The 27,514-nt window shown below is 56.0% G+C and overlaps 1 protein-coding gene across 7 annotated transcripts in view; it reads left to right on the forward strand.

Annotated features, from left to right (window-relative positions):
- Positions 1 to 2,927: 2,927 nt before the first annotated feature.
- ADGRG1 (adhesion G protein-coupled receptor G1) overlaps positions 2,928 to 27,514 on the forward strand; it is a 39,510-nt gene continuing 14,923 nt past the window's right edge. Inside the window, exons 1-2 of one of the 7 annotated variants that reach the window (XM_033128336.1) lie at positions 11,285 to 11,517; positions 19,661 to 19,687. The gene's annotated coding sequence lies outside the window, so the exon portion shown is untranslated. Of the gene's footprint in view, positions 3,027 to 11,284; positions 11,518 to 13,154; positions 13,177 to 19,660; positions 19,688 to 20,236; positions 20,258 to 23,113; positions 23,137 to 25,552; positions 25,575 to 27,514 lie in introns of those variants that run through there. The other 6 variants (XM_033128338.1, XM_033128335.1, XM_033128341.1 and 3 more) reach the window with 6 other exon arrangements.

Below are 27,514 nucleotides of genomic sequence, written 5' to 3' on the forward strand. Positions count from 1 at the left end.
CTCCTCAGATACCTGCTCTGGCAGGGCACTTTCCTGCCACCTGGGGCACTTCACCCCATCCCTGTTCCTCCCTTTGCCTCTGAAAGGCATATAGGGCAAAGGCATGTGTTTTTCAATTTAATAGATGACCCGAGGCACAGAGGGGTTAAGCAACCTTCCCAAGTGCACCCAGCGAATGAGGGCTCGAGCCCAGGGTTCCAGGCACAGCTTCTGCTGCTCACTTGGCAGGGCTTAGTGATTGCATCACATGCCAGAGGCTCTGAGAGTAGAGTGGGCTGGGGTGGGGTGTCAGGAGTGGGGGAGTCACTGATGGGTCACTGGGACTCCCCTGGGGTCCTTATCAGGGTAGGTGGCATCTCTGGGGCCAGGAGCGTAGCTCTCAGGGCCCTGGGGAAACTCCCGGGCTTTGGGAGGTAGGCTATCTTCCTGTAGGCCCCTTCGCTCTCAGATACTCTCTCCTGGTGCCTCCTCATCTGTGCTCATCTTGTGGGTGTGGGGCACACAGCTTCCTGCTGAGCAAAGCAGACACGCATGCCCACAGGCAGGGCAGAGAGAGTATCAGCATTTGGAAATTTGCCAGGAGGAAGAGGGGTGAGGGGATGATGTGGGGACCAGGGACCCCAGTGGGGTCCAACAGCTAGACCCCTTCCTCAGGATCAGAGCTTTCCAACACTTCACCAGACCTGGATCCACTTTTGCTTCCATCTGTCCGTCTATCCTTCCTTCACCTCCTTGGTGTCATCTCTACCTTGACTCCTTCTTTCACCTGTGCCTGCCTCCTCCTGGTTCCTAAAACGTGCCAAGCATCCATCCACCACAGGGCCTTTGCACGTGCCATTCCTGCCACCTGGAATGCTCTCACTCTGGACATTGCAAGTCTACCTCCCTTGACACATTTAGTCTGTGCTCAAGTGTCACGTTTCAGAGAGAATCTAAACCACCCTCAATCCTCCATCACTCTTTCCCTCCCTTTGCTTTATTTTGCTCTATAGCTCTTACTACTGGATAGATTTCATATTCATTTGCTTATTAATATATTATTAATATTAATTTATTATTTATAATAAGCATTATTAATAAGCTGTCTCCCCCAGCTCTAAGGGGGCAGAGATGTTTGTGTTTTGTTCACACTGCCTAGAACAGTACCTGGCACACAGTTTGCCCTCAATAAACACTTGCTAAATGTATGGCTGATTTCATCCACTTGTCCATCTTTCCAGCCATCCACCCATCCATCCATCTCCATTCTTACTTCCCACATTTCCTCCTTCACCCACCAGTTACCCACCAGAATTTCTAAGCAGGACCCACATACAAGGAAGAAATAATGCTGACACTGGGAGATGGGCCCCAGGTAAGGAGAACCTGGGGGGCTTCCGGAGACACCCGGGGTGGGTGCAGGTGAAGGAAGGCTCCCAGGGCACATGGACACTCAGTGCATTGCTGGGGGCCGGCACTGATACAGGCTTTGTCAAATGAATCAGCAGCTTCTGGGAAGAAATGGTGCCTCAGTTCTCAGTGTTGGGGATGCTGGGATTGGGGGTGAGAATCAGAAGCCACCTGGGGCTGTGGGTACCCAGGTGTGAGAACTCAGAAAAGCTGCGCCTGGAGAACTGTTGGTCTGAGACGAGGCCTGAGCAGGGGCTGGCCAGGCAGGGCTAGGGGGCGAGTGGTCCAGGACGAGGCTGAGAGGGGTATGCCCAGCGCCTCCGTGGAGGCCTATTGGTGGGGCAGAGCCTGCCTGGCCCACTCCCCTTAGAACCTTCTGGGATACCTGAAGCAACTGCCCCCAGTCCCTGCACTGAAGACACTCTTGTCCTTGCCCTGATGCTTTGTCCGTCTCAGTTCCTGCTTTGCCTCCCGCAGGATGCTGGATGTTCTGAAAGCAGGGACCGTTTCCCCTTCATTCCCCACTTCCCTGCACTCCACGCCTCCTGCCTCCAGCCAGCTGTGGGCTGTGGACTTGTTTTTATTGTAGTCAGGTGAGACTGGGCCCAGCTTCAGATGGGGTCTGAGCTCAGGGAGGAGGCAGGAAAGAACCCGCAGAATTGGTAACTACATTTGGGGGGCAGTGATACAGGTTAGCTAGCATGTCCTAGGTAGACAGGGAGGTCCCTGGTGGAATAAACAAAAGACAGCCATATCCTGAAACTCCAGGTTTTGAAATCACTTCTTGGCTCCAGGACATAATGTAACAAGGCCTTGAGGTTAATCATAAAATTCCTTTTGGCCTGACAAATGGAGCAGATCTGATAGATAAGAGTAGGTTACTTTGCTAATTCCTTTAGGATGGGCAAGCAGAACAAACCTGGTAGACGAATTTCATTAGAAGGTGCCAGTTCCCTTCTTCAAAACAGCTCCCCTTCCCCAAGCAGGCAAGGGAAGGTATAAAAGTAAGAGCTTTTGCCTCAGTCATGGGGCCACCCCCATTCGGGACCCCCTCCCGCTCGGGAGCTCTGACTCTTTGCTTTCAATAAACTATCCTCTTTTTAAAACTCTTTGCTTCTCCTGGGTCCGTGTTTCCATTCTTCGGTCTCACGAGACGCAATCCCGGCCCACACCCAGAAACTGCCGGCAGATCCAACATCATCTACATCATTTGGGGACTCACAGGAAAATATTTCTCCATCAAACAGCAACCCCCTAACTGCCCTGCTACTGAGGCTCAGAGACATTCAATGACTCCCCCAGGCTGATCTAGGGGCCTTGCATAGGCCCACAGCCCATGTGTCCCTGGGTAGAGGTGCCAAAAACCATGGAGGGCTGAGGCAAGGGGTGGGGAGCACTCAGCACCCAAGGAGCCCGGTCAGCTCCTGTAGGGAAACCTAGGAACGAGAGAGGGAGGCGGCTGTGGGGCCAGCCGGAAATGGGGCAAGACGGGCAGGCGGAGCCTCACCTGGAGACACCTGTCCAGACAAGCTCAGACTGGGTGCCCGTGAGCTCTGGGAGGCGGTGGAAGGGGAGGAGGTGGAAAGGGAGGAGGCAGCTTCTGCAGAGTCCAGCCAGGGGCCTGCCTGAACACGGAGGTAAGAAACTGCTCAGGGTGGGAGACGGGGTGGGAAAGGTCAGCAAGGTGCGACTTCCCAGCCTGGCCCACAGGTCTAGTTCAATGCCCTGAAGCCATGTGAGAGGCCTGGCCCTTAGCCTGCTCAGGGCGCTAGGCTGATCTGGGGGCCCCCGAATCTCCTGGGGTTACCCCTTGCTGCTCCGAGTGTGGGCTGGGCATGCTGATGTGATCATCTTGGCAGAGGGAAGCTGGCAGGGTTTGGGGTGTGCTCTTAGTGCCCAGATGAGGAGACTGCAGACAGGTGAGGGCCAGGCTGAGGCTGTGCCCCCTGGTGCTTGGATGGGGAGGCAGGAGGCCTGCACGAGTGCCTCTGCCTGCTTTGTCCCCCAGTGCTCAGCGCCTGTTTCCTGCTGGGAGCCCATGGTAAACCGGTTTGGGAGCAGGTTGGCCTGGGTTGTTGACTTTTGACAAGGAGGAAGAAGGCAGTCTCCCCTGCTGAGCTCAGTGGAAGGGACCGTGGGCCAAGCCCAGGACTCTTCCGCCTTCCCCGGCCCCCTCACCCAGCAGCACAGCCCTCCCTGCCTTGGCTGAGAGTGACAAGAGGTGAAAGTCGAACTGCTTCCCGACTGGTCGCTAGCTGTGTCTGGGCCAGGCCTCTGTGATGAGGCCACCCCAGGACGGGGCAGCCGTCACGGAGGAAAAGGCCTGGACCTGCCAGTGTCTCCTGTGGGACCTGGGCAAGGCCTTCCTTCTCTGGGCTGATTCCGCATTTACCACTAGGGGGGTGGGCAGGGGCAGTGTCTGAAAACAGAGACTGGAGCGGTCGTACCCCCAACCCCAGCCTCCCTACACCGCTCCCACCCCTGCAAACCCAGTCTCCTGGCTCCCCATGTCAGCCAGACAGAGGTGGGTGGCTGGAGTTTGGGGGCCCTGGCACCCGACCAGCTCTGCTCCCACAACCTGGCTCCCTGGGGGTATATGCGCAGTAAAATGGGTACCCCCCACGTTTCCTCTGTTAATTAGGCCTCCCTGCTAATAAGTAACTGTCATCCTTGCTCCATTACGCCTCCTGAACCACCTGCGCCCCAGCACTTAGCAGGAGACCCCGGGGGCGCCCTGGCTGCTGGGAGAGACATGCAGAAGGCAGCGCTCCTGGGTGGCATTGAGGGGTGTCTCCCAGGGTGAGGCTGGGCGCTCTATGGGTTTTACGCAAAGTACTCCCAACTCCAGCTCTTTATTTACCAAAAGAGAAGTGGTGGAAGCCCTAGTTTTGAGGTGAGGAAACTGAGGCACCCTCTTTATGACTCCTGAGGTGGGTCTTCTGCAGCCCACACCTTAATACAGTTCTTGACTGGGCACCAATGGGTGTGTGTGGGGGAGTAGGACTGGCGCATATGGGGGGGTCAAAGTCAAGATCCTAGGCCCTGGGGACTCCATGGCAATCAAGTGGGATAGCACATTGTCACCCTCAAGATGAAGCAAATCCTGCCACCTCTGCACGCCGCTGTGCTGCCTGTGTGTAGTCACTAAACCTCTCTGGGCCTTGTTGACCTCCCTTGGCATGGGAGTGACAATGCTTCACTGCTCAACCAGACACCTGGCTCAAGTCTTGGGCATCTGAGCAGCTGCCCCCCAAACCTTACAGGCCAGGGCTGAGGGAGCCACTGACAGAAGGGTCACAACTGTGGAGACACCAGCAGCCGGTGGGATGGTCTGTCTGGGCCCTGTTGTTCAGGAAGGGAGGCTCCTATGGAGTTAGAAGCCTCTTCTGCTTCCTGCGTTGGGGAGATTTGCATTTAAAAGGGAGCTTAAGATAGTGGCAGCACCTCAGCCTGGCTGTCTCCCTTTTATACCTTTGGATACTGAGGCACAGGCAGCTGGGATCTGGACAATTTGATGCCAGGTCTTATGCTGTGCTATTTTAAGGGCTTTGGGGCAATGCTGAGAGGAGTCTAGGTGGGGCAGTTTGGAGCCACCCAACCACTGGGTCTCCCCCAGGCCCGAGCAGGGCACCAGGTGTCCCCTCGGGAAGAGCAGTCCTGCCAGCTGTCACTCCCCAAGTGCACTTCTGGCTCCAGAGGCTGAGTGGGAAAGCACCACCTAGTCCACCTGGCTCTAATCCCCTGAGCTGCCAAGGGGGGTCTGACATGCACAGATGGCCAGGGTCTCACCTGAGGAACCCAGGCCTCTGGCTGCACAGCCCTTCACCTGCTTCTCACGGCAGGAGAAGCCCAGGTTGGCCAGCATGGGAATGGGAGTGGGGAGAGGCTTGTGGCCCATCTTTGGTGGCCCGTCCTTGCCCCTGGCTCAGGCCTTCGGAAGCCTGGGAGGTAGGAGTGTGGCTGCAATGACCTTCCAGGTCTGTTCTGGCTGGACCCAACCCCCATGCTAAATGCATGTGGGGGGCTGGCCTGAGGTCAGACATTCCGTCATGCCTAGGAAGTGGGGGCGGCTGCCCTGTCTACCTTCTATTTCAGGCAGCTGGGCACCCAGGCATGCCTGCCTCCTGGGGAGGTCAGCAGGGGTGGCACTTGGAGGCCCAGCTAGTCAGAACTCTCTCTAAGGGCCTGTATCCTATAGAGCCTCCTTCCCAGCAGGACAAAAACAGGGTGACCGTGGTGGGGTGATGTCTGTCTGCCTGCCTGTCTGGGCCGGGCCCAAGGTCACCTCTTGTTGGCAAGTGGTCAAGATGCCACTAGAATCAGGAAAGAGGTCCTGGGGAAGCAATCAGCCTTGAAGTCAGATCCTGGCTCAAATCCTGTGTGACCTTGGGCTGGCCTTGCTCCCTCTCTGAGCCTCAGTCTCCTCCTCCAGCAAATGGGGCAATGCTTCCTCGGCAAGGTGTAGGAGAAAATGCAAGTCATTTGCTTTGCACAGGGTCAGTGCTCAATCTGGGTCTGAAGTGTTCAGGGGGAGGGATAGGGAGAGGTCTGTGCTGGGGATAGGTGTGGACACAGGAACACAGCTGGCATCAGGGAGTGTCTTTTTCCTGAGCACAAGCCCCAGTGCTTTTGAAACCTGATCCAGGTAAATGTGAGTGGGGCCTCTGCCTGGGCCCCATCTCCAAGGGGAGCCAATGGGGTTGAGTCTATCCTGGGAGCTCCATATAAGGTCTCAGAAAACAGGCTTGCACCTGGGCAGTCTCTACCCTCCTGTTTGCCTGGCCTTTCATTCCATCATTGGAGCTGCATCAACCTCTTGTGCTCCAAGCCTGGGCTTGACTCTCCATTAAACGTGTCCCATTTTAATGACCTACAATTCCTGTCGTTATGCCTACGTCTTGGATATGTCAGGCTCCCTTCTTCTTCTCCAGCCGGGGGATGCGCGGCGGGTGGGGGAGGCAGGCCTAGGACACAGGGCACACAGCTCCCTTTGTGACTGTGGCTGAGTCATATGGGCAACGCCATCCCCCATCGCCCTAGGGCGGGTGAGACAGGGGATGGTGTTATCATGGGGCTGTGGGTGCCCATCCCCACCCCCACCCCTCCCAACGCGCAAACCCGGTGCCTGTGGCTTAGGCTTTCCCACGGGAATGAATAGGGAGGTGACTGGGAGCATTGGCTGAAAAGATGTGGTATGGATCCCAAAAGACGTGGTATGGATCCCAGGACCTGGGTTCGAGTGCTGATTCTGCTGCTGATGTGCTGTGAAGCTTTGGAAAGTTTCTCTCTGAGCCTCAGTTTCCATCTCTGTTAAATGGGAACAATCATCATTGTTTTGTAGAAGAGATCTTGGACATGAAGGGCTTTGCAAAATGTAGAGTGCTGGGCTTTGTGTTGACTTTATGATAATCATAATGATACTGGCCAACATTTGTTGAGCACCTACTGTATGCCAGGTATGGTGCTCAATGATTTACAAGGCCACTCAGCTCACAAGGAGAGAAGCCTGGACTTGAGCTGCTCTTGTCCAATAAAAACTCACCTCCAAGAGGCAGTGGTGCCTGTGAGTGACCCTTCCTACAGGTGGCACAGCTCCACGTAGTTTGTAAGCCTGGCTCACACCGCCCTGGCTGGAGGCTTAGAGACGGAGAAGGGTGAGCCCTCCAGGAACAAAGCTGTATCCTCCCACTTGCTCAGGCCTCTGTCCCAGTGGGAACCATGGATTTCCCGTTCTCTTATCCCTGTCCTGGGGTCCATACATTCTCCCAGATCTCCTCCCACCTCCCTGGCAGCCCCACCTCTGTCTCCTTTACAGGCTTCTCTGAACAGTAAAACCTTCACAGCTACATCAAGAGTGCTCATCGCTGCCGCGGCTGTGAGCTTTACATACGTGGCCTCGTTTATTACTGTGTTTCCCCGAAAAGAAGACCTAGCCGGACCATCAGCTCTAATGCATCTTGTGGAGCAAAAATTAATGTAAGACCAGGTCTTATTTTACTATAAGACCCGGTCTTTAATATAATATAATATCATATAATATCATTTAATATCATATAATATCATATAATGCCAGGTCTTATATAATATAAGACCGGGTCTTATATTAATTTTTGCTCCAAAAGACTTTTCATGGAAACACAGTGTTGTTGGTGGTGCTATTATTGTCCCAACTTGACAGGAGAGAAGGTAGGTGGCTAGAGGGATGCCGCCTGAGTCACCTAGCTGGCAGAGCCAGGAGTAGAAGCCAGCTGGCCTGAATTCAGAGTCTGGGCTTCTAACCTCTCAGCAGCAGCATGGCCCCCTCACCTCCATCCTTTAAAATAAAAGCCTTTCTGCACCCCCTGCTCTGTCTCTGGCCACTGTCACCAGCCAGCAATCTCACGACCTTCTCTGGGCTTGGGAGACCCCAGCCCTTCACCCCTGAGCCCCAGCAGTGTGTTTCTACTCTCTGTTGAAAGGTTCCCCCACATGTCACAGGAGCACCCCCATTTCACTGTGCCTAAGGGCATCCTCTTCCCTGCTTCCCAGATCTGCACCCCATCCTGTGCCCCCCATGCTTCAGGGAGCTTTCTGACATCTTTTCCCCTCACCTGCATATTTGGGGTGGAGATCCTAGTCCTACTCCAGTCCAAAGTTTCCTCCCAACCCCTCCTTCTGCTTCTATCTTCTCCAGTGCCCTGGCTGGACCCTCCACCTGTCCCACCCCACCATTGCAGATATAAGCCCCTGCAATCTAGATTAGGGCTTCTCCTGTTCTCACCAATGCTGGAATCACCTGGGCATCTTGTTCAAATACATGTTCAGATTCAGCAGGTCTGGGGCACACCTGAGATCCTGTATTTCCAACAAGCTCTTGGGCCATGCAGGTCCGTGGGCCACACCCCTCTCCACCAAACACCTTCCCTGGCTTCGGACGAAAGTGCTCTGGACGAAACCCCATCGAAAGCAAACTCCATGTTTTGAAAGTCTTCCGGAATCTTCCCCTACTCCCCAAATTCGATCCCACTTCCTTCCAAGAATGGCTCCCCTGTCCCACCTCTCCACCTCTGTTGATGCTGTCCCCTCCACCTGGAATGCCCTTCCCGCTGGTCTGTTTATCGAAACCCCTCCTTCAAGACCCAGCCAGGGCTCTGGGGCCAACACACTCAGTTCAAACCCTGGCTCTACCCCGGAAAGGTGTGGGCAAGCCCCTTACCCTCTCTGTGCCCCTGTCCGTCTTCTGTGACGTAGGGACAGTGACTGTTGTAAGAACCAGAGGGGGTGATAAATATGAAGAAACTTGAAGGACCTGGCACCTAGTAGGTGCATATAGGAGGCCCAGCCACAGACCCACTGTGTGGCCTTGGCTGTGTGCCTTTGTATCTCTAACATCCCAGGGGAGCCCTGCCCACAGGGTTGGGAGGATGAAACGAGAACGACCCACGTACAGCAGAATGTCTTACTCCGTGAACCCGACGGACACAGCAGCTGTTCTCAGTCCTGTTCGTAGTGCTAATGATAGGCAGTATTGTGATTAATAATAATTTATTTGGATTCTCTCCTTTGACTTCCAGAGCCCTCTGAAAGCTCTATAGTGCCAATAACTGACTCACTGATATCACCCCAATGTAAGCTAAACTCGGAGCTGGGCCTGCTCCCCAGCCCTGCCCTACAGCCTGGCACAATGCCCAGAACATAGTAGGTCTCTGAGAAGCCCAATAGTGAAAGGGCAGCCAGAGCTTAGCAAGCCAACTTCTGTCCTGGCCAGGCCGTCCCATAAGGCCTTTCCTATGCGGCCAGAGTGGCAGCTGGCTCCGGGTTTCTGTATTCCTCGCTTGGGCATCCAGCTCGCCAGGACCTGCCATGTGCAGAGTGGCGCCTCCAACTCTCCATCTGTGCCCTGCTGGCCAGCACCCTTTGTGGTGTGTGTGGATGGAGAGGGCGAGGGCAGTGCTTCACTGCTGGCCTGAACCCCGGGGAACAGTTGCGCTACCACAGCTAGCAGGTGGCCCAGCCCTGGGCAGACCTTGGGGAGACAGGCTTAGAGGTGGTGACCTGCCTGGGGACATGGCATGTAAGGGACTCCCATACTTTGCTGAATAACTTTTGCTCCCTTGTTTCCTGGCTCCCAGTGTGGGCTGGCCCCTCTGCCGTGGTAATAAGGGGTGCCTACTGCGGCCCTGGGAGGGAGCAGCCGGCCGCCCCAAGCTTCAGCCACAGTCTGGACAGCAGGGCTGACCGCTTGGAGAGCACAGTGCTGCTTTCTGGAAGCTCTGACCTGGGGGCTACCCCGCACCCCACCGGGTAGCTTTATTGCTCTTCTTATTCCCTGCAGTTTGATGTATGCAGGCAGGTGAGGGGTATCCTTCACCTGTAGCAAATCCCGGCCTCTTAGGCTGCCTACAAAAGCTTCCATTCATGCTGCTTCAGGTGACTTTTCTAGGCCCCCTCTTTTAGAGAAGGGACCTACAGTGCCCTGAGCACTTGCTGTGTCCAGGCCTCGCTCCGGAGGTCTAGGGAAGCTGAATTCGTGAGTGGTTAGGAGAGCCAGTGTGGAGCCAGGCCTCCCGGGCTCCTGCCCAACTCCATCACTTCTAGCTGTGTGACCTTAGGCAAGTTAATTCCCTTCTCTGAGCTTCATTTCTCTGCCTTGTTCTCCTCCTTCCTCATCGCCACATTCATAGGGCATATTTCTTGAGATCTCATCAAGTGCCATTTCCCCCTCACCACTGCCCTGTGCGATGGCAGTGGGTGAAGGAAGAGTCTGGAATGTAGTAAACGGACAGTAAGTGTGATCATCACCCGTTGTTATTACTGTTATTGTTGATGCTACTGTGTTTCCCCGAACATAAGACCTAGCTGGACAGTCCGCTCTAATGCGTCTTTTGGAGCAAGAATTAATAAGACCGGGTCTTATATTATAGTAAAATCAGACCAGGTCTTATGTTAATTTTTGCTCCAAAAAACCCATTAGAGCTGATTGTCCCGCTAGGTCTTATTTTCGGTCGAAACACGGTATCATCACTTACCCTCATTATGTTGTGAAATCCTGGCAGCCCCTGTGACTTGGCAATCATTTATCCACGTTGTAGGGATGAGGGAAGACAGGGAGGTCCTGAGCCCCTGACTCCCAGAACCCCGCAGTGGGAGCAAGCTGCTGACAGAGGCCAGTGACCAGAAAGGGCATGGGGGCATCGATCCATTTCCAAATTTCTCTGTGACTTTTTGGAGCCACCAGGAATGGGTCTTCACCTGGGCTTCAGTTTCCCCTTTGGGCCAGCAGACCGACTAAAGGAGTCCATTTCCAGAAGCCCCTGGCGTCTCAGAATCTAGAACTTGAGTCTTGGAATGTTAAAACTGTATGTGCGTGGGGGGCATTGAGCACACACTCCCTTTGCTGGGAGGACTTACGTTCAGGTGGCCAGCTGTGTGTGGACTGGCTGGCCGCCTGCCAGGCACTGGACACCCCCCTCCCCCTGGAGAGCCTTCTGTGCTTTCCGCTCTGCCAGTCAGCACGCAGCTCCTGTCTGCTGCCAAGGAGGCTGGACTCTCCATCAGGAAGGGGCAGTTGTCGCCTGGGCCTGGGGGTGGGGGCAGCATCAAAGCGGACTGTTGCTGTAGCAACCGTGGTCTCTGTGGGAACTTTGGGGAACAGAGCCCTGGGAGATGCGGCAGATGGAGGGCGAATCGCAGAGTTATCTCCTGTCTGGCGTCTATCTGTGAAGTCTGGCACCTGTCTGCCTGGCTGGTGTGGGGAACGAGCCTGAGGTGCCCCCTTGCCCCGTGCTGAGTCATGGGCATCCCCCAGGGTCGCTGCCTCAGCTCTCAGCCCTGCCCCCTCCCAGCCTCCCTCTGAGAAATCAGTGACTCACGTATGGTCTCGTCATCCCCAGCAGAGCTAGGGAGGAGGGAGGAGTTCATCTGGGGCAGGAGGGGGGCGGCCCCCCACCAAACACACCCCAGCCCCTCCCCCTGGCTCCACACTGGCTGCCTGCCCTTCCCTGCGCAGGAGAGGGGTTGGGAGCTGGCCACACACACACGCCAGCTCCCTCGGCAGCCGGACCACGCCGGCAGGTTAAACCTTGGAGGTGGATCTGGAAAGGTGGTTCAGCTGCCTGGCCCTCCGAGGGACCCTCCGCCTGGCACCAGGTACCAGATCAAGGAGGGAAGAGGGATGGGTGGGTGTGTGGCAGAGGGTGGGGTGGTAGACCAGGGAATTGGGAAGCCTTGGTGTCTCATTGCTGTAGGGAGTCTCTAGAGTTAGGGGTAGTGTCAGGGAGATGCCTGGGAAGGGGATGAGGTCCAAGAGGACAAAACCTCTCAAAACCACTAGTCATTTGTTAGCTGGGGAAACTGAGGCTGAGTGGGATAGTCACTGGGCACAGTGAGCTCGGGTCTGCTCCCTGGGCTGTGGGATTACTGTTCAGTCCTGTACAGATGGGGAAACCAAGGCTCTGAGAGGGCAGGTGGCTTACCTGAGGTCACATAACAAGTCTGGAGATGGAGAGCCTCAGGGAGGAGAGGCTGTTTGTTGCAGGGGGCTTTTGAGAGCAGCTTCTCTTGCAGCTGCCCTGGGTTTGAGTCCGGAGGGACTCACTCTCTTTATCCACAGGTCACCTTTGAGAGGAGATGGTCTCCGCTGGGGGGACTGAACATGGGGCCGGGGGACCTGGGGTGACAGAATGTCTTGGGAACCAGGGGCAGATAGATGGGGGAGCAGAGGCTGAGGGCTGGGGAGCGCCCTGCCTGCTAACCACCAGACCTCAGGGCTTCTGTCTGCTTGGCACTGAGAAGGTCTTCCTACCTGGGGGCTGCCGCAGTGCCCACCTTGTTCCACTGGGGGGGTGTGTGGGGGGGACTGATAGTTTCTGTCTTCCCCTCCTCCCCAACCAGCCTCCTTCCTGTGGGGCTGAGTTGGGGGTCTCCCAGAGCCCCATGGGAGGGAGCTGGTGATCATTTTACTAAGGAGCGTTGGGGGGACATAAGTCCAAGCAGGGCCCCTCTCATCCTGCCCCCTCCCCACCACCGCACTCCCCCTTTGCTTGGAGAAGCTCTGGCCTGGGGAGGTGGGGTGGGTAGGAATAGCCTTTGTGGCTCCAGAGGGCCAAGGAAGTTATACGTATAAACGTTTATCAAGTGCCGACTGTGTGCCTGGTACTGTCCTAAGGATGGGGGACACATATCAGTGAATGAGACAAAGAAGGTATCTTAGAGCCCGTGGGTCATCCAGACCCAGAGCCAAAACCCCTATCTCCCTTCCTGTGGGCAGAGGGTTGGTTCCTTGGGGGTGCAGGTTGAGTGGGAAGAAGTAACTTCGGTCAGTGAGAGCCGCAGGCTGCTAAGTTGGCCAGGGTCCCCGCCGGAGATGGGCTGGGAGTCTAGGGGTGAGACTAGCTCTTGGGGCTAGACCTGATCCCGCTTTGCTGCAGGGACTCCAGGGATCTGAGATCCAGACCTGCCTTGGTCACAGCAGCACTGTGGCCACCTTACTTGCCCCTCTCTCTGGGTCTTAGCTGTTTCAGATAAAAAGTGGGTTTGTGGGTGTAATGATAACCACCCTGACTCCGTGGTCCTGGGGCCTGAGTGACAGGTTGGCTCTGGGGCCCCGGGCAGGGGCGCGTCAGCCTGGCTGGGGCACCCCCATCTTGTCAAGGACACAAACAAGACAGTTAGGACCTGAAGCTGAGGAGTGACATAAGCTGGCTGGTAGAGGCGAAGAGAAGTTTTTGACCTGGGACTGGGAAGCTCAGCAGAAGACATCTAGTCTGGGCTTGGGGACTGGTGAAGAGGGAGAGGAGAGTTTGAAATGTATGTATGAGGATGGGGTAGCGGGTGCGGAGGTCCTGGCAGAGGAAACTGTGTGGGAAAAGGTTTGAGAATGGTGAGAGCCTGAGGGAATGGGGCAGGTGATAGCACTGGCACAGGTCGTTTTATGGGGCCTGGAGTGACAGGCTGGCAGGTTCTAATCTGCTTTGTGGGAGAAGGGATGGTGGGAGCTCTTGGGCAGCACTGGAGCCAGTGGCCAGGCTGTGACCCCAGCAGAAATGGGGGTAGGGTTCGTGGTGTGGGGCTGGTCTGGCTGCCCCAGGTCCGAGCTGTAGGGCACAAGGCTCATGCGTGGAGGGGAGTGCGTGGGTGGTGGGAGCTGTGCCCTTTCAGAGATGTGGGTGAGCTTCTACATAGCACGGTGAAGAGTCAGGGGTGCAGGTGGTAGAGTGGGGGAAATATGGCAACACAGCCCCAAAACCCAGTGCCACCCCTCCCTACCGAACCAGAGCTCGAGCAGGCTCAGCACCCCAACCCAGGGTGGCCCTGTGGACCCTGCCTTCTGACTCACAGCAGATGGGACATCACGTAAGCAAACCTGGCAGCTGGGGAGACTAGGACCCCAGGAAGCAGGCAGATGGCAAGTGGGGGGCAGGGCAGAGCTGGCACAAAGGGGTCTCTCAAACAGGGCCCTGGCTGGGCTCAGCCTCCGCTGGCTTGCCCTCTGCCTGTCTGGTCCTGGCACCCCATCAGGGGTTCCTGAGGCCCTCTGGGGGCCCTGCAGATTGTGGGGTCAGGCCTGGGCTGCTGGGGAGAGGGGACATTGTTGTGGGGAGGAGCTTGGGACACATTTTCTGACCCCTGCTCAGTAGCAGCCTGCCCTGGCGCAGGTGGGCTGAGGCACCTCCTAGGCTCAAGCCCTGAACTCTCCCTGTTCCCTGGTGGCTTGGCCTGGACTAGAACAATCCAGGACCTTCCCTGCCCTCACACCAGCCGGGCTGGGCTCCGCGCTCTGCATGCGCCTGTATTCCTGTGAGGCAGGTGTTCACGCTGAGCCCCCTGAGAGGCGAGGACACCGAGGTGCAGGAGGCGTCCCTGTGAGTGACCTCTCATGTCTGGGGCTCCGGAGTCTGCGCTCTTGTCCACCAAGCTTTCCTGTCCCCTCAGTGGGGACAGGGCTCCTCAGCAGGCCAGGTTCTGTGCTGGGTGCCCTTGTCTCCAACGCCATCCGTGAGGCTGCCCAAATCCTCTAGGACCCCCAGAGACAGCGAGTGCCCTGGCCTGCGGGGAGCCCGGACTTTGTTCCTCTCTGATTGTGTGAACTTGGGCGCCTGCCTCAGTTTCCTCATCTGGAAAAGTGGATAACAATAGTCTGCATGCGGGGCGTGTGGGGGTAGGGGAGCCATTGTGAGGAGCAAGGGGTTATTGCAGTCAAGTGTTTAGAAGAGGGCCTGGCCTGTGTGCATGTTCGTCTTCTCATGATTTCCCATTAGGCAGATGGGTTCACTGAGGTCCAAGGATATCTTGTAATACTTTGCGGGGGACTTACTTCTGTCTCTCCCCTGGGAGAGCTGGGGCCACTTGGGCTCCAGGAGGACCCCCCTCAAGCCTGACTTGTGCTTTGGCAAGGGGCGGGCAGTGAGGTGGGAGTCAGGCTCCTGGGCTGGCAGTGGCTCAGGCTCAGGCGGTTTGTGGTGCGCTTGGCAGTTCCAGGCAGGCAAAGATAAAAGCTGAGACTCGGAGGAGCTGGCAGAGCTTCCAGGAACGAGTGGACAGGCTTCTGCATTAGAGGGAGATGGCCAGGGGAGGGGGCCCACTGTCCCGGAGCCAGACCAGCTTCGGGCCCCTAAAAGGCAGGAGGTTTTGTAGCTAATGGCTCCAGTGGGGCTCCCCAGACTCAGGGCCACTTAATGGAACTCCTAACGAGCAACAGTGAGACTAGCACTGCCTCTGCCTCTCTCAGGCCCCTCCCTTCTGTCCTCGGGCAGAGCTCTGCATTCTTCCTCCCAGAAACCCTGGCCTTGCGTTTGTAGGCCCACCAGGGAAAGCCCGGACTTTGGGGACCCTGCTGCCCACGGTCACAACCTCCTGGACTGCAGCATCCTTACCTACACACAGAGATGACAGTGCCAACCCTGGCAGGGTTGTTGCTGGAATTTGGGATAATAAGTGGCTGCAAAGTGTATATTTACTTAGCACACTGTCTGCCTGCGAGAGGTTCCTCCCTAAACCTCAGCTGAAGGTTTTGCCTTCAGGGTTTTGCCGTGGTTCAGTTAGAACTAAATTTAAGTCCTTGAAAAGTGACCTTGAGCAAGCAACTTAATTTCTCTAAGCCTCATTACTTAGGCTATAGAATGGGAATGAAGAGACCTGAATCTCTAAAATCTAAACGAGACCCTGTGGGGATGAACGGAGACATCCACACACTGTAGGGGCCCCTAGGCCGTAGAGGCTTCCCCAGCTCTCCCGGACCTTTGCTCCTCCATCGCCCAACACAGCTGTCCCCTTGGGAGAGGCAGCATGAGGCGGGGAGCTCTGAGGTTGCTTGGTTCTGCCCCAATTCCATGAGCTGTGTGAACTTGGAATGGTGCATTAGCTTCTCTGTGCCTTGTTTTCGTCACTTTTACAATGAGGATGATAATGCCTTTGAGAGGGCGAAGTGCCAAGTATAGTGCCTGGCACACCATCCGTAAGGGACGTTGTCATTGCTGTTGTTCTGGGCCACCCCCAAGCCCTCCTCCTGGAGAGCAACAGGGAGTGTATCCCTGAGCAATGGCCCTGTCCTCCCAGGACGTCACTGGGAAAGGCACCAGAGAGCCTGCCCCATGGACTCCCCATCCAATACGGTCTTGATCTGCTGGCCTGAGTTATTGTCCAAGTCTGGGGCTCCCTCCTGCTCCCTTAGGCCCAAGGCCTGAGTGGCTGGGCCACTGTCCTGGGCCGGCAGGGGAGGCCTGAGTTCAAGCTGGGCTGGTTTGTGGGGACAGCTTTCTGTGGCCACTTCTCTGCTGGGCTGAGTTCCCTTGACCCTTGGGGGCTACGTCGGTCAGCTGACCCCTTCTGGGTCCCTGGCCAACTCTGGCCCTGAGGATGTGGCTCCATGGCTGGCAGCCTGGGTCTCTGACCCTGTGGCGGGGGCACAACTGCCCAGACCCACCTGCCTTGATGGTGACAAATGTAAGGGATGTACCCTAGGGACGGGCTGGGGTAGCTGAGTCATGCTTGGCCTGGCATCCTCTGCCCCCTGCTTCTCTGGTTGTGTCACCAGCTGAGCGTGTGTCAAACTCTTGAGGCAACTCATAACCCAGCTTCCCACCCCTGACTGGTATATACCGCTTCACGGCCTGTAAAGACCCGCATGCAGTGCCAGGTTCTGTTGGTCCTCGGAGATTTAAATTCTTCCTTATTTCACAGGAGAGGAAGCAGGTTGGAGATGCCCAGGCCAGTCGGGGTACTGGGGGCCTGAATCCGGATCTCCTGCCTTCGAGCCTTGACCTTTCCCCTTGGCTCCACAGATGCTGTTCTCAGTTGAGGTAGTGAGTTCACTGTCCCTGCAGGTATTTAAGTTTGGCAGGGAAGCTGTAGAAGAAACTTGGGCATCATGCGGGGTTCTTCATGGCCCCTTCCAGCCCTGAACATTTCTGGCCATGGGGAAAAGAGCCACCCAATTCCCACATTCTTCCCAGACATTAAGTCCCTGACAGTTCATTCTAGCGGCATCAGGTGAGGTTTGTGGGCAGGTGGTACCTCCATTTAGAAACACTCTCTGTAGCCTTGCCTGTCACCACGCCTGGACTTTCACCATTAGTGTCACCTGATTGCATCTCCAGGGGCTCCTACTAGCCTGCTAATAGCTTAGAGAGCTGGACGGGAGGCAGAAAGGGAGAGAGGGCCCCACGGGAACAGGACCAGAGTGTGGCAGGAAAGTCTGAGGGAGGAGTCCGGAAGGGGGAACACCGCCTCCCAAATTATCAGGGAGCTGATGCTGCCCCAGATGCAATAGGCCTGCACTTGGGTACGAGTGCTCCTGATGATGTGGCACGTCCCCCTTCCACACACTTGCTTGTGCCATCACCTTTCAGAGCTGCTGCAGTGGGCAGGGCCGGAAGGAATCCTCATGTGGTTTTCTGAAAGCTGTACTTATCCTACGTCCGTGACCGTGTCTGCCATACCACGGAGGACTGGCAGCAGGTGCCAGCCTGCCCGGGAGTTCCCCACCTTGGTTTTGGGGAACCAGAGTCAGAAGGTGCAGTAATTGCTATCTAGGCAGGATGGGAGTATAGGTGTGAGAAGACCTGGCCCCTGTTGCTGGGCTGTGAGCCTCTTGGACCTGCGTGTCAAGCCCGCTGAGGATAGAAAGAAGGCTACCACAATGGAGTTGGTGAATGCACCGGAGGGTGGGTCGGCAGAAAGTGCAGGGACTGGGCTGGGGTCACAGGCTCGTTATTCTGGCAGTCGTGCTGCTACTCAGGTAGCAGCGAGCCTCAGGTATCTGACATATAACAGGAGCCTCGTCATCTGGGCCCTCACCTCCACTCTGGTCAGCACTGTGAAGTGAGGATTGTCAGTCTGACGGAGACTTGGCTCTGGGCAGCAATGAGCTATGAGCTATTGTAGGTATTTTTATTGTGACAAGTGCTTAGCGACTGTGGGTGGGACCCAGGATGCTGAGCCTCTTTCTCTGCATGTCGCTGCTATTCGTGGGTAACAAGTGTGTGCAAAAGGCCAGGGCTGCCCCATTTGTGCCCTCCTCTGGCTCCCTCGAACCCCAGCCCCCTGCCAGCTCCTTTTAAGCTCAGGATCTTTGGATCCCACAGTGACTGCCTTCTCTGGCCCTGCAGGCCCTGGAATTGTTTCCAGGCCAAGGTTCCTCCGAGAACAGCAACTCCTTTCTTTGCTTTCTTTTCCTCTTCCTCCGGGGGCCAAAAATAGTGCCTGAATGGAACATAGCTCTGGGCCGGCAGAAAGACAATAGCCACCTCCTGACTGAAGCGCCTCCTGGCTCTGCTCCATTGGAGGGGGAGGAGATGGGGGTGCGTGGGCACTCCAGCCCCACGGCCCCAATCCCCTGCTGTCTTTCCCATGGTCTCTGCCAGAAACCATCCCAAAGCCCCTTATCCCCTTGGAGTGTGATGGCCAAGGGGTTTGCCCACTTGTTCTGGGAAAGTGCTTGTAGCTGCTTGGCTGAGAACCTGGGCCCTTAGTCCCCTGAGCAGCCCACTCTGTCTCCTGATCTGCTGCTGGTTTGGAGGACTTTGGGGGAGGTATCTCCCCTCCCCAGTCCTCTTCTGTACCGTGTCTGGCACATGGAGGCCACCCCATGGCTCTGAGGTTCTTTTCCCTTTGAGTCAATGGGACTTTTTAGAGGTCAAAGGGATGTGCCCTCTGGGGAGGAAGTGAGCTCTCTGTCACTGGAGGTGATCAAATAAAATTTGGATGTGCATTGGATGGGGGCCAGGATTAGTCAAGCATCAGATGGACACTTGGGCTTGATGTCTTCATGTCTCGGAGATCTTGGTTTCAACTTCATATTCCTCCCTTACCAGTTAGATGGCCTTGAGCAAGTCACATTACCTCCTTGAGTCCCTGTTTTCCCATCTGTTCAACAGGGCTACCCTTGAAGAGTAGTGGAAGTAGATCTCCAAAATGCCCAGTGTAGTACTTGGTACACAGAAGGGGTTTCAGAAGCTAAGCCTCCATTTCACTCCCTCCCGGGACTGGGATATGGAGAACAGGGTCTGACCCACTCTTGGGCCCCAGGGAGCTCTGGAGAAAACCAGGGCAAATTCCCAGCCCCAGGACTCACTCAGAATGAAGATTCTTGATGGGCTGTGGCAATCTGGGAAGGCTTCCTGGAGGAGGTGGCCCCCTAAGAAGCTTCCAGGGAAGTATGGTGCACATTTTGTGCTCATGGCAGTCAATGGTATAGGTTAGAGGGGTGTCCAGCCTGGCTTGAGGCCAAGGCTGGCAACCTCTAGGGGCAAATGCAGCTGACAATAGGTATTTTTGGTCACAGGGGTAGACTCCACTGGGTTCTAAAAAGATTTGGATTCCAAGTCAATGTTGACAAGCTTAGACTGGCAAGTGCTCCCCATAACCTGCTGTCCTAAATCCTGCCCTTCCTCCTGCCAGCTCCCAGACTGGCCAGGCCAACATTGAGTTGGGGGACTAGGGTACTGGACAAGTTCGGGGTCTGTGCTATGCTGGGTTGGAGCCAAGCAGTGACGTAGTTCCTGAAGCTGCCAACGGTTGCCAGGGGAACGGTTGCCAGGGGCTGTTGTCACCTGCGCCCCTTCTCCCGAGCTGGCTGGCTGGCGGGCTGGCAGCTTGAAGCACATCTTCCTTGGCTGCCCCCTTTGTTTGAAGCTCCGTGAGGGTGAGGGGGCAGGGGCTGAGGTAGCTGGGCTCCAAAGTCCCCTCTGGCCTCTTGATCTGGGGAGAAACTGACCCAGCACCCCAGTGGGCGGCAGCCTGCAAACAAGGCTAACCCTTCCCTCATTCATTCGCGCTCTTTCTGTATTTATAGTTCCCTTGAAGCCACGGAGGAGTCCAGGTAGGGTTCTTCCCCTGCATCCTTCCTCCCCTTCTCCCTCCATCCCTCTCACTCCCCTCTCCTTCCCCCCACCCCATCCCATCCTTTCTTCCTTTTCCCTTCTTCACCCTTTCCCTCCTCCCCCTCCATCTTTCTCTCTCCCTTCTCCTCTTTCCTCCATCCCCCCTTTCCCTCCTCCTTCCCCTTCTCCTTTCTCTTCCCCTCTTTCCTCCACTCCCTTTCATCCTTCCCCATCCCTGTTCCCTCTCCCCTTTTCCCTTTCTCCCCCCTCTATCTTACTCCTCTTTCCTCCATCCCTCCCCACCATTTCCCTCCTCCCCCTTCTCCTCAACACGGAGAATGTAGCTGGTAAGTGGGGAGGGGCTAGGGCTGGGTGGCACCGAGGCTCCTGAGGGAGTCATGACACTACTGTAAGGGGAACTGGTCAACTAGCATCAAGAACAGCGAGGAAGTGGTTGGGGTGAGGTCCTCACACCCCGCACCCCTCCCTTCAGTCATACTCCATCTAAAAATCAGTTTTGATCTCTGGGCTGCACCCCACGCTCAAAGACAAGCCTCTGAGGAGTATTGGTAGGTAGGGGCCCCGGCCTGTGGATGATTGAGGGTGTAGGAGTGGAGCTGGGATGGGGTCACATGGGCGGTTCTCACAGCCCCCAGGACCAGGGCCCTGGGTGGGGGGTCTTCAGCTAACCCCAAGGAAACACATTTTTTGAAGCATCTTTTACTGTGAATTTTAAAGAGAAGCTCTTTACAGTCAGGTCAAGGGAAAAGGGCAGCAAAATGAAGGGGAAGAGTTCTGGAGCTGGGCTCTCGGGTGGGCTCTCGGGTGGGCTCTCGGGTGGGCTCTCGGGTGGGCTCTAGTCTCCACCTCTTGCTAGCTGGATGATCTCGGGCAGGTAACTGGACCTTCGAGGGCCTCAGTTTCCTTATTTGCTAAATGAGCATAATAGTACGTGTCTCATAAGGTTAGGGGAGAATTAAGTGTGTCAGCTTGTGTAAGAGCTTGGAATCAAGTCTTGCATTTTCACAGAGCTTAATTAATGTTAGCTGTGGGACTGGAGGTAACGAGACCCCTGCCCATGGGTGTGCAAACAGCGGCGGAGGACCTGGTGAGGCTGTGCTGTGTGCACAGTGAGCTGCGATGAGATCCTGGTCTGCCGTTCCCGGAGCGGGCTCCAGGCACAGTGTTCTGGGACTTGAGCCCTAGCCTGGCCCAGGCATTCAGCCCTTGTGGGGGAGGACACCTGGCTGTGGGCCTTGTCTGCCCCTCAGCCAGGGATCAGGGACGCGGAGGAGGAGAAAAGAAAGGGAGGGCTGGTGGCTGACCTTGGGAACACTAGGGTTCTCTACTCCAAAGACAGGCACTCTGCCAGGCCCAGGGCTGCTGAACTGCAGCCCCCAGAAAGCAAGCAGGGAGGTAACTGGGCTGACCCTATGGGCCTGGCCTTTGACAATGTAGAAGCACAATTGGGGAAGGGGAACTTCAGCCAGACAGCTGAGGTCTGCCTGCGGTCTGACAGAGACAGGAGTCTGGCCAGGAGGGACAGGGAGACACGGTCCAGCACCCTCTGCCCCTGCTGCCAGCTGAGAGGTCAGCCCTGCCTTTCTGTAAGGCTTTGAAGGCCCTGGGCTATGGAGAATGCGGGGGCGGGCAGGAATCATAGTTACCCATTCAACAGAAGAGGAAACAAAGGCCCAGACAGGGGACAGACTAGCCTAAAGGCCCCAGAGACAGTTAGCTGCAGAGCTAGTTCTGGACCTCGTGTGTCTGACTCCAGCCCCCCTGCTCGGGGAGTGGGCATTTCCCAGGGGTGCTGACTGGGGTGTGCCCTGGGGCCCTGGAGTCCAGCCTCAGCAGCTTCACGAGGAAAGGGCTGGGGGAGACTTGGCCGAGGGTTGCAGACTGGCCCAGGAGCGTGGAGCTAACCAAGACTGGCACTCAGTCCCTGCACTGCTTGTGAAAAACCCTGTGCCCGAGCGCCACGCCAGACTGGGTCAGATCTGAGACCCCCCAAATCCCTCCTCCCTCCTTAGGGTCTGAGTCTCTTCAGTCTGCTCCAAAATTCTAAGAGGCTTTGATCCTCAGCTCCTAAAAGCTCTTGTATCCTCATATTCTCTCTCTCTTTCTTTTCCTTTCTCTCTTTTCCTCCTTCTCAATTCCAACATTCTAAGTGTCTCAGCTGCTTGAGGCAAGGCCAAGGGCCCAGCTGGCTGTGGTTGACTTTAATGGAATGGCCAACCTGGGGACAGGGCTGGCAGTGCCCTTTCCCTAAGAGCTGGTGCTGCTGGTCGAAGGGAGGTGGGATGGGGCCGAGTACACCCCAGGCTCCCCGGGGACCTCTTGCCTGGAAGTGTCAAGGATGATGATGAGTTGCCCTAGGGATCATCAGAGCCTAAATGGCTCTTGGAGCCCATCTTGTGCGAGCTAATGGCCTCTGGGACAGCTCAGAGAGGAGGGGGCTGGAGGCGGGAAGAGCGGATGCTGACAGCCTTCATATCTGTGTAGTGTCAAGATTTCTGAGACTTTATTTTCGTGTTGATACCTGAGGTCCGTGCACAGAAAGATGCACTACCACACTGCTGGGAAACTAAAGCCAACCAAGCTCTGTGGCTTTTCTTGCTACGGGACTTATCAGAGCCTTTGATGTGCTAATTAACACAAGACCATGTAAGGCCTGCAGTATTTCTCTAACTTGGGAAGTAGTCCTTCTTAGAAAGTGCTCTGATGAGTTTACCTCATGGGAAAGTCAGGGTGACAGTCCCGGAGAAGGGAAGGGGCTCCAGAGACCACAGTGGCCTAAAATGTGGGCTTGAAGGTTGACGGGAGTCCTGTCTTGGCTGCTGTCTTGCTATGAGATCTTGGGCAGCATTCAATCTCTTTGGACTTGACTTTCCTTATCTTTCAAGTAGGGATATAATAGCATTTGCTTCACAGAGTTAGGGTGAAGATTGAGCGATAATTTGTGGAAGTGCTTTGACAGATGCCAGGCACGAAGCGAGCACTTGCTCAATGGCAGCTGACTTCCCCTCCTCTCCTGGGATTTCAGGGTCCTTTTCCCCGTGCCAGAGAGACCCCTGTGCACTCGCATCACCCTCTGGTGTTCTGTCAGGGACTGTGTGGCTGGGGTGTGGAGGCCGGAGGCCCAGGGCTTTGGGACCTTCACAGACATGTCGTGAGGTTGGTGTCCCAGTGTGTGCAAAGGCTTGGAGGTGGGAACACTCAAGCCCAGGCTCCTCTCTGGTTGGGTGACTAGACGTTGGCCTCACCGAGGCCTCTTCAGCAAACACTTCGGTTCCAGAGAAAGCAGGCTGCAGGGTGGGCGGCTCTGTGTAACTGGCTCTCGCATCCCACTTCTCCCCTTCCTCGTCTCCCGCAGGGCCAGGGCCCGTCTGGGCATGCAGAGGGAGTTGTGGCCCAAGGACCTGGCTGGACCAGAAGCTGTGGGGAGGTGAGGCCATGCTGGCAGGGGCGGCCCTCCAGCCGGTCTGGTGCAAGAATGTGAAACTCACCCCTGGGCAGTGAGTGCACAGGTCTTGGCAGTCTCTGGGGACAGGCTGCTTTCTTAGTTTTTATTCTCCTTTATTGTAGAAAAATTCCTGAAACCTGAAGTCACTCTGCTTCCCCCAGTGATGCCAAGTCACCCTTCCTGGGGGGAGCTCTATATGGTCACCTAGCTTGGGACTGTCACCCCATTTGTGAGTGGGAACAGAGGGAAGAAAGAGTAGCTCAGTGTTTTCAAGCTGTGCTCCCAGGAGCTGTGGGCTGGGAGTGGGGTGCGGCCCTGGGTCCCACCCGAGGCTGACAGGGGCACCTCCTTTGACTTGCTGGGTCTGTGGTATTTCTAAGTAAGACTGACTTTTATAAAATAGTTGGGAAACTGCTGGTGGAGGGTCCTCTCAGCCCCTCACCATGCCCCCCATAGAGGAAACACCTGTGAGAGGTTCTAGCGTGCCTTCCCCAGCTGGCCTGTGGGGCCTGTCTGATCAGCTTCTCTCTTCCTCCTCTTCAGAGCCAGCCTGTCCCCAGTCCCAGTCTTCTGTCTTTCTCCTCTCTGCTTCCCTGCACACACACACACACACACACACACACACACGCGCGCGCACGCACACGCACCCATGTTCACACTCACACAGGCTTACACTGTCAAGGTCATTGTCACCCTCACTCACCCCTCTTCCTGTCCCTCTCCTGGGCCAAGCCCTTCCTTCCTAAGGCCCTGTGCCCAGGACTCAAAGGGAGTCACCAGCAGCTTGATGTTGCCCCCCACCCCCCACTGGAGAGCAGCTGATGACGGGGGCTGGAGCAGGAAAGCTGAGCTGGGTCCTCTCCCTCTGCCCCCAGGAGGGCAAGACCGGACTCATACTAAAACACCCACTGGGGATCCCTGTCTCCGTGGCTCCCTTCTCACCACCCACACCCTCCTTCTGCCAGCTGTGCTTTGGGAGGCCTCTGCCAGGTTCCTGAACCCTACTAAGAGCTAGGTGAACCACAGGCAGCACAACATGTCCTCATCACGGGGTTGAGAAGAGGCTCCATGGGACACAGGCTGCCCTGGTCCCTAGTCCAGGCTGTGCCATGTCCCAGTTGAGTGATCCTGGGCCAGATCCCACCCCTCTCTGCCTGTCTCTGTAATGCAGGGCTACGGGTGTTATTCCAGGCTTGTAACCCAGTCATTCCCAGGCCTGCAGAGTGTAAATTAACGGGACGCTTGTTAAAACCAGCTCCCCAGTTCCACTCCAGACCTGCTGCATCCTACCCTAAGTGCGTGGAGCCCATGAAAATGCATTTTAGTCAACTCCCTGCGAGGTTCTGACCCACAGGCAGGTTTGTGACACCTTGTGACAATGGAGGCAGGCATATAGGATTGAATGTAGGCTATGGTGCCCCTCCAACCCCAGGATTTGGAAGTTACTTCTGATGGGAAATGGGAAGTTAGGTAAAGCTTCAAGAGGAGTGTGTGTCTTAAGTGACTCTTAGAAGTTGAATTATCACAGGGATAGGGAAGGCATTGCAGGCAAAGGGACATTCTGGAGGTGGGCTGGATGCTTTTGTGGTCCACAGTGTGTGTAAAGGGAAGGAGAAGGAAAGGAGTGGGGGACCAGGTCCGGGCGCCTTCCTGGAGAGGCGCCTGCCTGGGAAGGGTTAACTCCAGAGCCGCCCATGTCCTGTCCACTCAACTTCCACCTTCATCCTCAGAGGAAATGGGTTTTCCAGGAGCCTGCACTGGAGTGACTCGTGGCTGTACACGGTTGGCGGAGGAAGTGACTCAGGCCCGGAGGGAGAAAGTGAGCTGTGGGTTGCTTGCCCATTGCCCCCTCCCCCACCACGAAGATGGGCAGGGCTGGGCCTCAGCTATAGCCAGGGCCCCTTCTCCTGGGCGCAGCCCAGGAGATGGGTCGGGGATCGCAGCTCAGACAAGCTCTGCTTACTCTCTGCTCTGCCTGGATCCTTGGGGGCCTCATGATAGTGGCCCCCATTGTGTCAAGTTGGGTCGGACTGTTCTGTTCTTTGTGTGTTTACGGAAAGCCTGAGGTCATGGCGGCTGATGTGGGAAGGAGGCTGGGGGGTGGGGGCCCCCTGGGTGCTCAGCCCCCAAATTCTCTCTCCCAGGCTGGAATTGTCCACACTACTTGTGGTCTTGGCTGCCCCCTATTCTTCTCCTTTTCTTTGGGGATTCTCAAGCCAGGGGAGTGTGCTTCTTGAGGACTTTTGCCAGCACCAGGTCTGCAAGGAGTTCTCTAGAGTGAGACCCAGGTCTGTGTCTTGACTCCACCCGTGGTGATCATGGAAGACATAGCCCTTTCCTAGCCTCAGTTTCCTCATGTGTAAAATGGCAAAGCATTAGGACCAGCTTTGCTGGGAGGCTCGGTAGATTTCATGTGACAGGTAGGTGCTGTTGTGAGAATGCCCCTCTCAGCTGCGCCCCAGCTCTGGCCTGTGCTGTGTGAGGTTGATGAGGGTCTGGCCTGGGGGGGCCGGTGGTTGGTTCTAAGAGTATTGATGGTTAAGGCCTATCCAGCTCTTGGGTCCACAGCCCCAGAGACCAGGGATGAGGTTCTGTCTGTGTGGTCCATGTGGAGGTTCACACATGGGGTTCAGCCTTCAGAACACAGACCCCCTCCTTCCTGACTGAGCCAGGTGGGGGCACCCGGGGTGGTGACCAGGGTATTCTGCAGCTGTGCTAGAGGTGCTGGGAGAGTGAGACCTCTGCCGTGGACACTGACGGCGCCTTCTGAGTGGGATGCGTGGGGTGACAGGTGTGTGTACGGCAGGGTGGGGGAGGTGTGGTTCTCTGGTCACGGGCAGCGATGGAGCGAGGGAGGGCAGAGGGGGCAGTGAGATGATCAGGGGAAGGATATCTTGTGGGTGGGGGTGGGGGCAGTGCCAAGTGGACAAGCAGGACGGCACCCGCACCTGCCCCGTCTGGGTTGGAATCTTCCCCTTGTCCCCAGTCTGGCTCAGAGGGTTCTGAGGACAGCCTCAGCTCCAGGCTGCAAGGAGAACTTTTCTGGGTGGGGTTTCAGTCTTCCCATTGCTCTCCCGGAAAGGAAATTTCATGCTCTAAGAATTTCCCGTCAAAGTGCTCTGGAAGTTGAGCTGGCTGTGAAGGCCCTGTGGGCTGGGCATGGAGGGTGGGAGGGGAGGCAAAGCAGTAGGGGCCTGTGACAGGCCTGAGGCTTGAGTAGGGGCAGGCATGAGATGGTCAGAAAGTATCCAGAGATATTTAGCTGACACCAATGGCACCTAACACATGCATGGCCCTAAGTCCTTTATAGGTATCAATTCATTTAATTCTCATAATGACCCTTGAGGTGGGCTTGTTTTTTCGTTCCTGTTTACAGATGAGGAAATAGGAATTAAAAGGTCCAGAGAGGGTGAGTAACTAGCCCAAGGACACACAGCTAGTGAGTGGGGGAATGAGTCTACTCCACTAAGGATGGATTGAAGGAAGTCAGGCAGCTCCTCCCCCTCAAATCCCAAGAATGTCAATGCGGACAGAGTTGTCCACCTTGGAGTGGCTGTCCTAACAGCCAGGGTAGAGTGGGGGTGAACCAGGAAGTGTGAGGGTCATGCATCTGGTCCCTTCCTTGTCTGTGTCCTCCCACAGTGGTGCAGCCTCGCTTGTGCTTTTCTAGTAACAGGGAGCTCACTCCCTGTATCTCCCTTTTTGCTCTCAAAGGTCAATCCAGGAGGGCTGATACAAAGCGGGTGATTCTGCTCTCACCTGGGGCCTTGTCTACTGACAGTGCTAGCTCAATTTAAAGGTCAGGGGGCCAGAGAGACACATGGACGCTGGCCAGCTCCATCCTTGCTTGCTGTGTGTTGTCAGGAACTCATTGGCCTTCTCTGGGCCTCAAATCCAGATGCCATAAAATGGGGAATTTGGGCAAGATTCTCATAGTGATCTGTGAACTATGAATTCACAAAAGGTAGAACAGTGGTCACAGCAAGGAGGGCTGCCTGGAGGAAGTGAAATTTGGATTGAGGATCAGAGGTAGACAGCGACAGAGACTGGCAGAAAGGAGAAGGAAAGAAGGGGTCCAGGAAGGACATGTGTCTCTCCCCGGATGCTGGGTTTCCTTCTGCTGGCCTAGGATGGCCGGAGGCGGTTTTAAAAGGAGTCAATATGCTCAGAGAGGCCTCAGAGTGAAACCTTAAAAATCACAACCTAGGAAACAGTCGCCATTCCCTAAAACACTTTCACATCCCTCTTCTAAGGGGCCCTGTGATGCTATCAGGGCAGGATGATGAGCCCAAAGGACCAATGATTGAACTGACAGGCCCAAGAAATTGGGGTTCCATTGTACATGGTGGGACACAGGAGA

The sequence above is a fragment of the Rhinolophus ferrumequinum genome, chromosome 15 (assembly GCF_004115265.2).
Source record: "Rhinolophus ferrumequinum isolate MPI-CBG mRhiFer1 chromosome 15, mRhiFer1_v1.p, whole genome shotgun sequence".
Taxonomy (NCBI): Eukaryota; Metazoa; Chordata; class Mammalia; order Chiroptera; family Rhinolophidae; genus Rhinolophus; species Rhinolophus ferrumequinum.